Source organism: Ursus maritimus, unplaced genomic scaffold (assembly GCF_017311325.1).
Source record: "Ursus maritimus isolate PB19 unplaced genomic scaffold, ASM1731132v1 scaffold_16, whole genome shotgun sequence".
Classification (NCBI taxonomy): Eukaryota; Metazoa; Chordata; class Mammalia; order Carnivora; family Ursidae; genus Ursus; species Ursus maritimus.
Window position 1 is genome coordinate 11,786,785 of NW_024424008.1, and position 9,184 is coordinate 11,795,968.

The window sequence follows — 9,184 nt, forward strand, 5'->3', positions numbered from 1 at the left end:
CTGGCCAAACAAACCTTAAAAATGAGCTTCAAAAAACTCAAAATGTTTCCAAATAACTTGGCTCTGTTCCAAACAAAGATCAGAATAAAAAGGAAAAACAAAATACAAGAAGCAGCCAACAAAACAAAATTCTCAATGCCTAGTATCTGATCAAAAATTACCAGGAACATAAAAAAGTAAGAAAATTCACCAATATGAAGGAAAAAACTATCAATCAACAACTCAGAAATGTCTCAGATGACAGGATGAGTAGGGAAGGACACCAAACATTTTTACAACTGTATGCAATATGTTGAAGACAGTAGAGGAAAATTAGCATGTTAAGCAGAGACATGGAAGGTATTATTAAAAGATGTAAACTGAACTTTTAGAGATGAAAGACATAATGTCTGAGATGAAAAATACACTGCAAGGAGTAATAGCAGATTAGACACTACAAAAGAAAGGATTAGAGAACTTGAGAATTGTTTTTTTAAATGAAGAGTTTAACTGTGAGCTGCAGAACAACTATAAGCAGTCTAATACAAACATGCCTGGAGTCCCTAAAAGAGGGAGGGAGAGAGAGTGTGTGTGTGTGTGTGAGTAAGGGATAAACACAGTATTTAAAGAATTAATGGCCAAATGTTTCCAAATATGATGAAAACTATAAACCTACAGACTCAAGAAGCACAACAAACCCCGAGGAAAAGGCACATACAGCAAACTACAAGACACATCATAATCAAGATGTGTAAAAACACTAGTAAAGAGAAAATCTCACCACCAGCCAGAGAGGAAAGGTCTATTACACGTAGAGGAACAAAGATGACTTCTTGACATTTTTCCAACAAAAAAAATTTGTTGAAAACAATACAAGCCAAAAGACAGTGGAGCAACACCTTTAAACTTAAAGAACTGAACAAAACATGTTAAGCTAGAATTCAGCACTCACCATAAACAGTCTTAAAAAATGAAAGTGAAGGGGTGCCTGGCCGGCTCAGTCGGTTAACCGTCTGCCTTCGGCTCAGGTCATGATCCCAGAGTCTGGGGACTGAGTCTCCCGTCGGTCTCCTTGCTCAACAGGAGTCTGCCTCTCCCTCTCCGCCCCTCCCCCCACTCGTGTTTTCTCTCACTTTCTCTCTACAGAGCGCGCACAAGTGGGGCAGATTAAGCAGGTGCCTAACCAAATGAGCCACACAGGTGCCCCAATAAATAAAATCTTAAAAAAAATTTTTTTTAATGAAAGTGAAATAAAGATCTTTTCAGATATTCAAAACTAGAAGAATTAATCACCAGCTGACTCACATTACAAGAAATGTCAAGATCATTCAGTATGAAGGAAAAAGGTACCAGGTGGAGATGCGCATTTATATAAAGAAATGAGGTGCACCAGAAATATTAAATATATGGGTGGATATAAAATAATGTTTTTTCTTATTTATAAAATTACTTCAGAAGATAACTGACTGAAGCAAAATAATAACAATGAATATTGCAGCTTATAACAATTATAGAAATAAAATGTATGACAACATTAGTTCAAAGGCCAGGAGCAAGAAAATGAAAGTGCAGTGTTATTTCAGTGTTCTCATATGATATATGAAGTGGTATAACTTGAAAGTAGACTCTGATAAGTTAAAGATGTATACTGTACAGTGCAAAGTAACCTCTGGAAAAAGGTGTATGTATATAATAAACAAACAAAGAAAATAAAATGAAATCATCACTATTATTCAATCAAAGAGCAAGAAAAAAGTGAAAAAGGAACACAGAATAGGAGAACAAACAGAAAGTAGTAAATCAAATTTAAACTTAAATATACCAGTAATTCCTTTAAATATAAACAGTAAACGCTCCATGTTTAAAAAAACATTAAAAATTGTCTAAGTGGATTAAAATAACAAAGCCCAACAATATGCTCTTTACAAAAATTTGGTTTGTTGTTACAGAAGGTAGAAGAACGGAAAAATTAGTGTCCCATTACCAGGGCAATGCCATGTACCAATCAAAGATGAAACCTTAGTCATATGTAACATAAGCATGTACTGCTCATACTCTGCTGATCTACACTGGCCTCAGCTAGTATGACTGGGGTGACCTGGCTCTGCTCCATGCGTGGCTCAACCAGGTTAGGCTGAGTATATTCTCATGGTGGTGGAAGTTGTCCAAAAGAGTAAGTCACGACATGCAAATTCATCTCAAATGTCTACTTCGAAGGATGTCTTCAAGTCCAAGTCAGAAGCAGAGCACCTCAACTCATGGTAGGAGGGCATTTTAAGTTACAAGGCAAAAAGAATGTGAACACAAAAGGTGCAACTAAAGGAAGGGTGAGAATTGGAGCCAAATGATACAATCTACCTCACTAGTTACCAGCAGATCAAAAAACCTTGCTTTTTGCTTCAGGCAAAGAGCATTAGAAAAGACAAAGAAGGACATTTCATAATGATGCAAAATGACTTAAAAAAATATTTTTCCATTTATAGGCACCCAATCACACAGCTTCTACAGGAGAAATAGATAAATGCACAATCACAGTGGAAGATTTAGCATTCTTCTCTCAATAAATGATACAATAAGCAGACAAAAAAGCCAAAAAGGATATAGATTTTAGCAACTTGATTAACAAACTAATCTTAATTAACATTTATAGAACACTATATTCAATGATTGCAGAATGTACATTCTTTTCAGTTGGAACATTTATCAAAAGTCATATACGGAACCACACAACTGGTTTTAATAAACTTCTAAGAATTGAAATCTCAAGAGTATATTTTCTGACTACAGTGCAATTCAGCTAGAAATCAGTAAGAAAAAGATAACTACAAAAATTCACATTTGGGAATTTAACACTATATAAAAACCCATGGGTCAAAGGAAAATAATCCCAATGGAAATGAGAAAAAGTCTGAATTGGCTGATGATGAAACTGCGATGAAACTACATGAATTTGGTGAAACCAGCTGCAAATATTAGTATGTCCATGAATAAAAACTTTGTGACTGGAAGGGTGGTGAACTGCTTGAATAGTGAATAAAAGGCAGCATTTTAACCAGAATTATTACCACAATTTCCCACATACCTACAGATCCTTGAAGCTCAATATTTAGGGAAAGATCAATAAACATTGTTTCCCTTCCACACCTCCAGCAGCCTGCCGAAATCTCCACTTGGATTTCTCCCAGACATTTCAAAATTAGTATATCCCAAACTGAACCCCTGCCTTCCCCTCCCAAACCTATTCCTTCTGGTCTGTCGCATCTCAGCAAAGGGCACCACCGTTCACCCGGGGCTTAAGTCAAACACCAGGGTGTGTTTGCCAGGATCGAGAAACCAGAGCAAGACTTATGCTCCGTCCATAAATAACTCGGAAACTGGGCAAGAAACAACATTTTCACACGTTGAACACAGGCAGCTTTGGGCTATGACCGCCGAGAGGGGAGGAACAAACGAGCTGCGCCCTTCACACCTGTAGGGACTTACGGACAAGCCGACCGCCGGCCAGCCCTGGACGCCAGCCAAGCCACTGGGCCTGCCCGGCTTGGTCTCCCTGTCGCCCACCGACCGGGACAGGCGCAGGGGGAAGGCTTTGGTCTCCGCTTCCTCACCTGAGCACAGGGGTAATGGCTGCTCCAGGTTCACCACACCTAGTGAGCGGCCTGGCTACAAGAGCCTCAGGTTTGGCTGCCAACTTGATAATATTTATGTAGCTTCCTACTCCTGGAGATGCTTGAGGGGGTAAGCACAGAGCTGCAAACGTTACTTACAGCGACTTCAAAACCTCAAATGCAAACGTGAACTCCCCACTGGAGAAGACCAGCGTCTCTCAAGATGGACGCCCGGTTCAACGAGGCGGTGGAGGCCGCCTCGCGCAGGGGGGCGTGGCCAGGGGCGTGGCCTCAGGTGCTCCACCCTGGCGCGCGGCTGTTTCCTGCGGACCCTCAAGTTTACTTCAGAGCACAGCCTATTAAATGTGTACTTTAAGGTATGCTCTTGGTTTTATTTTGCTCTTTATAAAAATAATGTCAGCATAAGCTTAGTTCATTTAGTTCAGGCATTAGCTTTTTTGTAGCCGAGTTATTTATAGATTGTCTCACTTTTTACTATTTTTTTCTTGTCTTTTTTCCCCCCTAACCTGCTTCAAACAATGGGCCTGTTTGTTTTGTTTGTTTGTTTAATCTTTTTTTTTGTAAAAACTAAAGCCATTTATTTTATTTTTTTTCACTGTTTTATTTTATTTTCTTTAATGTTTTTTTATTATATTATGTTAGTCACATACAGTACATCCCCGGTTTCCGATGTAAGGCTCAATGATTCATTAGTTGTGTATAACACCCAGTGCACCATGCAATACGTGCCCTCCTTACTACCCATCACCAGTCTATCCCATTCCCCCACCCCCCTCCCCTCTGAGGCCCTCAGTTTGTTTCTCAGAGTCCACAGTCTCTCATGTTTCATTCCCCCTTCTGATTACCCCCCCTTTCTTTATCCCTTTCTTCCTCTACCGATCATCCTGGTTCTTATGTTCCATAGATGAGAGAAATCATATGATAGTTGTCTTTCTCTGCTTGACTTATTTCACTTAGCATTACTTTGAATTTTTCAAGGAACTTAGATTTCCTCTACTCCCAATGCATGGCTTTACATGTCGATGAAGAAAGTTCAAGAAAAAACAAGCCCAAATTCTCACAACCAGTGTGTGGCAAAACCCAGAACTTCCAGGGTACATTACTGCTTCCACAGTAGTCATCTGCCTAGTAGACTCTACGTCTCCTTTTGCTAATGATACCACACACACAAACACACAGACACACACACACAGAGTTTTATTGAGAGAAAATTCACATACCACGAAACTGTGCATACCCTTTAGAAGTGTGCAATCCTGTAGTTTTTAAGGTATGCACAGAATTGTGAAACCATTTATTTTTTCTTAGAACATGTTCATCACCCCCCAAAGCAAGCCCATATCTGTTTGTAGTCAATCCCCGACCCCTGCACTTCCCCTCCCCTTCTCCAGCCCTAGGAAACCACTAATCTACTTTCTGTCTCTACCTACTTGCCTATTCTGGACATTTCACGTACCAGAATTGTACAACATGTGGTCTTTTGTGTCTGGCTTCTTTCACTTAGCTTAATGACTTCAAGGTTCATCATGCTATAATTTTACCTTTTTGTTTTGCTTAACCCCTTTTCTCTAACTGCTTTATTTTAATATCTGTCTTTGAGCAAAAATTAAACTCTGAATATCCTGGAAACCAAAGGCAAAAAAGAAAAACACAAATATGTTACTCTACTCTAGTTAGCTGTAAAGGGAACACACAGTTTCTCACAAGCACAGAGTTTTTGTAGCCCTACATTTTGAGGGGAACGCACAGTGCAGTCCAGTTTCACCATACAGCTCTGTCATTTGATCATTTCCTTGTTTCTTGTTTATACTGTCTCCAGTTCCCTTTGGGTTGGGCACTGTGAGCAGTATCGAGAAGGGAGAGAGAACGACCTTGTGGTGTCCTCAGTGACCCTTCTCTTTCTGGGGACAAGGAAGAATTCTTACTTAATTTTTAATAACACTCCAAGTTGACCTCCACTTTTAATTCTCAGGATCTTTCTTCCATTCTTGATCACAATCTTTACTCCCATCTCAAATTTGTGAAATATTTTTACAACTTACTCCTGAAAGGGTCGACACTTTGCCAACCCTGATTCTAAAATAGTTCTCAAATAATGCAAACACGCTAGTAGATGGGGGGAGAGGACAAGCAGTTATACCTAGGGAGAAATGAAAAGAGGAACATGGTTGTTTGCTGATGTCTGTCTCTGGGTTTGGGAAAAGGAAAGTTCTGGCATTTATGCTACATCTCACATTACTTTTTTTCTTTTGGGGGATCTGAGGTGCAGATAATTGAATTAAAACCATGCCCCTCAACTACAGCAGACTATCATCAGTTCCTGAAGAGCCTTTTGTTTTCGTTTTCGCCTTGATCTCTAATCTCTGCTCACATTCACCTCCCTCTTACGCGTGCCTTCCTTCTGCATTTGGTACGTGTCCTTAAGAGACATGTATCTTTAGAAACTCTTTTGTTAGTGGATATGAATGAGTAATTATATAAATAATATTGTGACATAAATCTCATTCTGTTGCTATTTTTTTTAACTCACCACTAAATCTTTGAAGCTAATTCATGTTTCTGGATTTATATTGACTTTATTGCTCCAACTGGTGCATAATGTTATATGGTATGTATCCACCACCTTCTACTTTTCCATTCCTCCGGCAGTGGAAACCTGTATCGAACAGCGACATAGTGAACATCCTCATACTTGTCTCCTTAGAGGCCTAAGGAAGAATTCCTTTGGTTTGTATGCCTAAGAGAGGAATTGTTGGTCCATAGGATCCAAATACACTGTTGTCTTTATCCAGCTCTGCTCGTGCATAACTGGCATCCTCTCAGTCTTACCTCCCGTACTAACTATTGCTGCAGAGACCAGAGCTGGGCAGGTGCACAAGCTGTCACCAGCTTGGCACCCATGGGATGCGGTACAACCTCGCTTCTCGTTTCCTGCTCTAGGACTTCACTAAGGCAGAGATGCAGAACTCAGGGAACCTGCTCAACGCTCATGCCTACACAATTAAGTGGGGTAATGCGGAGGGACAGAGGTTAACAAGCCCAAGGCTACTCTTGACCTTTTGGGGGGTAGGAGCCAAGGGATGAGTATGCTTCTCCTTGAATTCCCCTGGGAGAAAAGTTCTGAGACATAGTTCATAAGACTCTTACCAAGTTCTCTGCGGGGTTGAGTACAAGTTGCCAACAGTGGTTGCCAACTTGAAAACACATTCTGGTACTGGTTTTGCCTTTTCCCTAATTCAGCCCTCTGGTTCCTCCTTCCTGCTCCCTGTTATTACTTCCCAAATCAACTATTTATAGATAAGTCTTTGTCTCAGGCTCTGCTTCCAGGGGCTTCCCAGAGTACAACATTATCCCTAAGTACTGCCAGACTGCTGTCTAGGGGATCTGGGCCCTAATCTGGATAGTCTGGCCAGCCTCCAATTTGGGGACCAGACACTGGGCCATTTTAAAACTTCTGCTTGGAAAGCTCCCAAGGTGGGATCTTTCACCTGTGGCTCAGTGACTTTTTTTAATACTTACTGCAGTTATTTTTGAAATGCGGTTGTAATATATATACATGTCTGGTGATTATAAAATATTTCTCCTGAGCATTGACCTCTGCCCTCATGATTTCTCATTTCTGATGTATGGACAGTAGACTCATCCTGGGATGTGCCATAACAGAGTATTAAGAAAATTTCCTTATCAATATTTGTTAAAATGGGAATATCACATGATTTATACTTCCGTGAAGGGTGTTGCAGTCAGCTTATGTCCTGGAAAATGCAGTTGTTCTAATGGTCATATTTTCACTTGTGTTTACTTAGGGAAAAATTATCATTTCTTTGAGTGGACATATGTCAATGTTAATGTTTGTGTGTGTTCTGGGTGTGTGTGTGTGGGTGTGTGGTACGCGTATGTGCATATGTGTGTGTGTGCATGCCAGCTCACTCTGTGGGGTGAATCATCATGACAAAAGCACAGATCATGACCACCTGGGAACAGGGTACTGGCAGCTCCCTCCAGGGAATGTCTTCCTTCTCACTTGCGAACAACTTTTAAAACCCTCCTATCCCCGTCTGCTTTTGTTGTGTGAACAGGTGGTCAATGCGTACACCCCAGGAAAGAAGATTTGGCTTGAAGGTGTGGTGACCACCTCAGCTGGAGGCACAAACAATCTGTCAGATTCCTATGCTGCAGGATTCTTGTGAGTAGCATGCAGTTTCACTCCCAGGGACTTTAAGGAAAGAAGGACAGTGAAGTGGTGCTGCTCATTATTCTGCTGGCTGGAGGGGGAGGCTCATTTCCCACTGAAAGTTCTTTATCTGTTCCTTTGTGAATGGGTGTAACCCATTCAACGAACAGTGATGAGTGACTTCTCTAGACACTAAGATGTCAGGTACGGGCATCAGAGTACTACTACAGTAGTAGTTAGTGACCGTAGAGTCGTAAGACCTTTATTTAAGGTCTGTCATTCAAAGACAGTGCAGACGACATACAATTTCTCACTTCATTTTCTCCATAGTCCTAGGAGATAGGTAATAGAGGAACAGAGACAGGAGATAAGAAAAAGTGTAGGAGATTAGTGCCGTAATAATAATAATTTTAACTCTATGTGCCGCATAATTTCTGAACTGCTCTCTCTATATCTAGTGACTTAACAACCAGTGATACAGATACTACTGTTTTACAGCCACCCAGTGAGATAGGTGTGAGAGATTGGACTCAAGCCTAGGCAGTCTGCTCCAGACTCTAGCCTCTTTGCCACTACCTTAGACGATCTTTCTTTCTGCCTCACATGGTCTGTCCACAAAAAGAAGTGGTAGACAGGCAAAGGAATCAGGAATTTCTCTGACTGGGAAGATCAGGAAGGGCTTCATGGAGGAAGTAGCATTTGAGGTGGACACAGAAAGATTACTCTGATTTCTATGGGTGGAGAACTGTGGTGATGGTGGAGAGGAGCATTTGAGGCAGAAGGAACATTATGGGAAAAGGCACAGGGGAGGGGAAACGAGTCCTGTGATGAAAGCCTCAGGCGCTGCAGAGATATAGTGAGGGCTGGGGGGGGGGAGGGGGGATTCCCCACGAATTGTGGAAGGCCATGAATGCCAGGCAGAGGAAGTGAGTCCTTGTTGTACACTCAGTGGCAAGCCACTGAAGACTTTGGAGGAAGAGAGAGACCCCATCTGACCTGTGTTTCCATGTTGGCTTTGGAAATAGTACACACAAGGGTTTGGCGAGGCCGGCAATGGGACAATGGATTTGAAGGCTTCTGCAGTCATCTGGACGACAGCTTAACACCGGAAGCACAAAGGGCTCTGACTGGCCTGCCAGCATCATGTGGTGGGGACAAACCCCTCAGGACCACGGACTCACCAAGTGACCTGGTCCTGTGCTACTCTGGTCCCGTGGCCCTGGTTTTTTTGTCTGTGGCATGGTCCTCCTAAGAACTGAGCTATGCCCTCAGCTTTCTGTTTCCTTTCTAACAGCTGTTCCTAATTAAACACATGTAGTTTCCCTCCATTAAGGCAGCTTCTTGAATACATCTGTAAAGGACAAATCAGGGCAGTCAGGCAGATTGTCTTTGCAGATGGAAC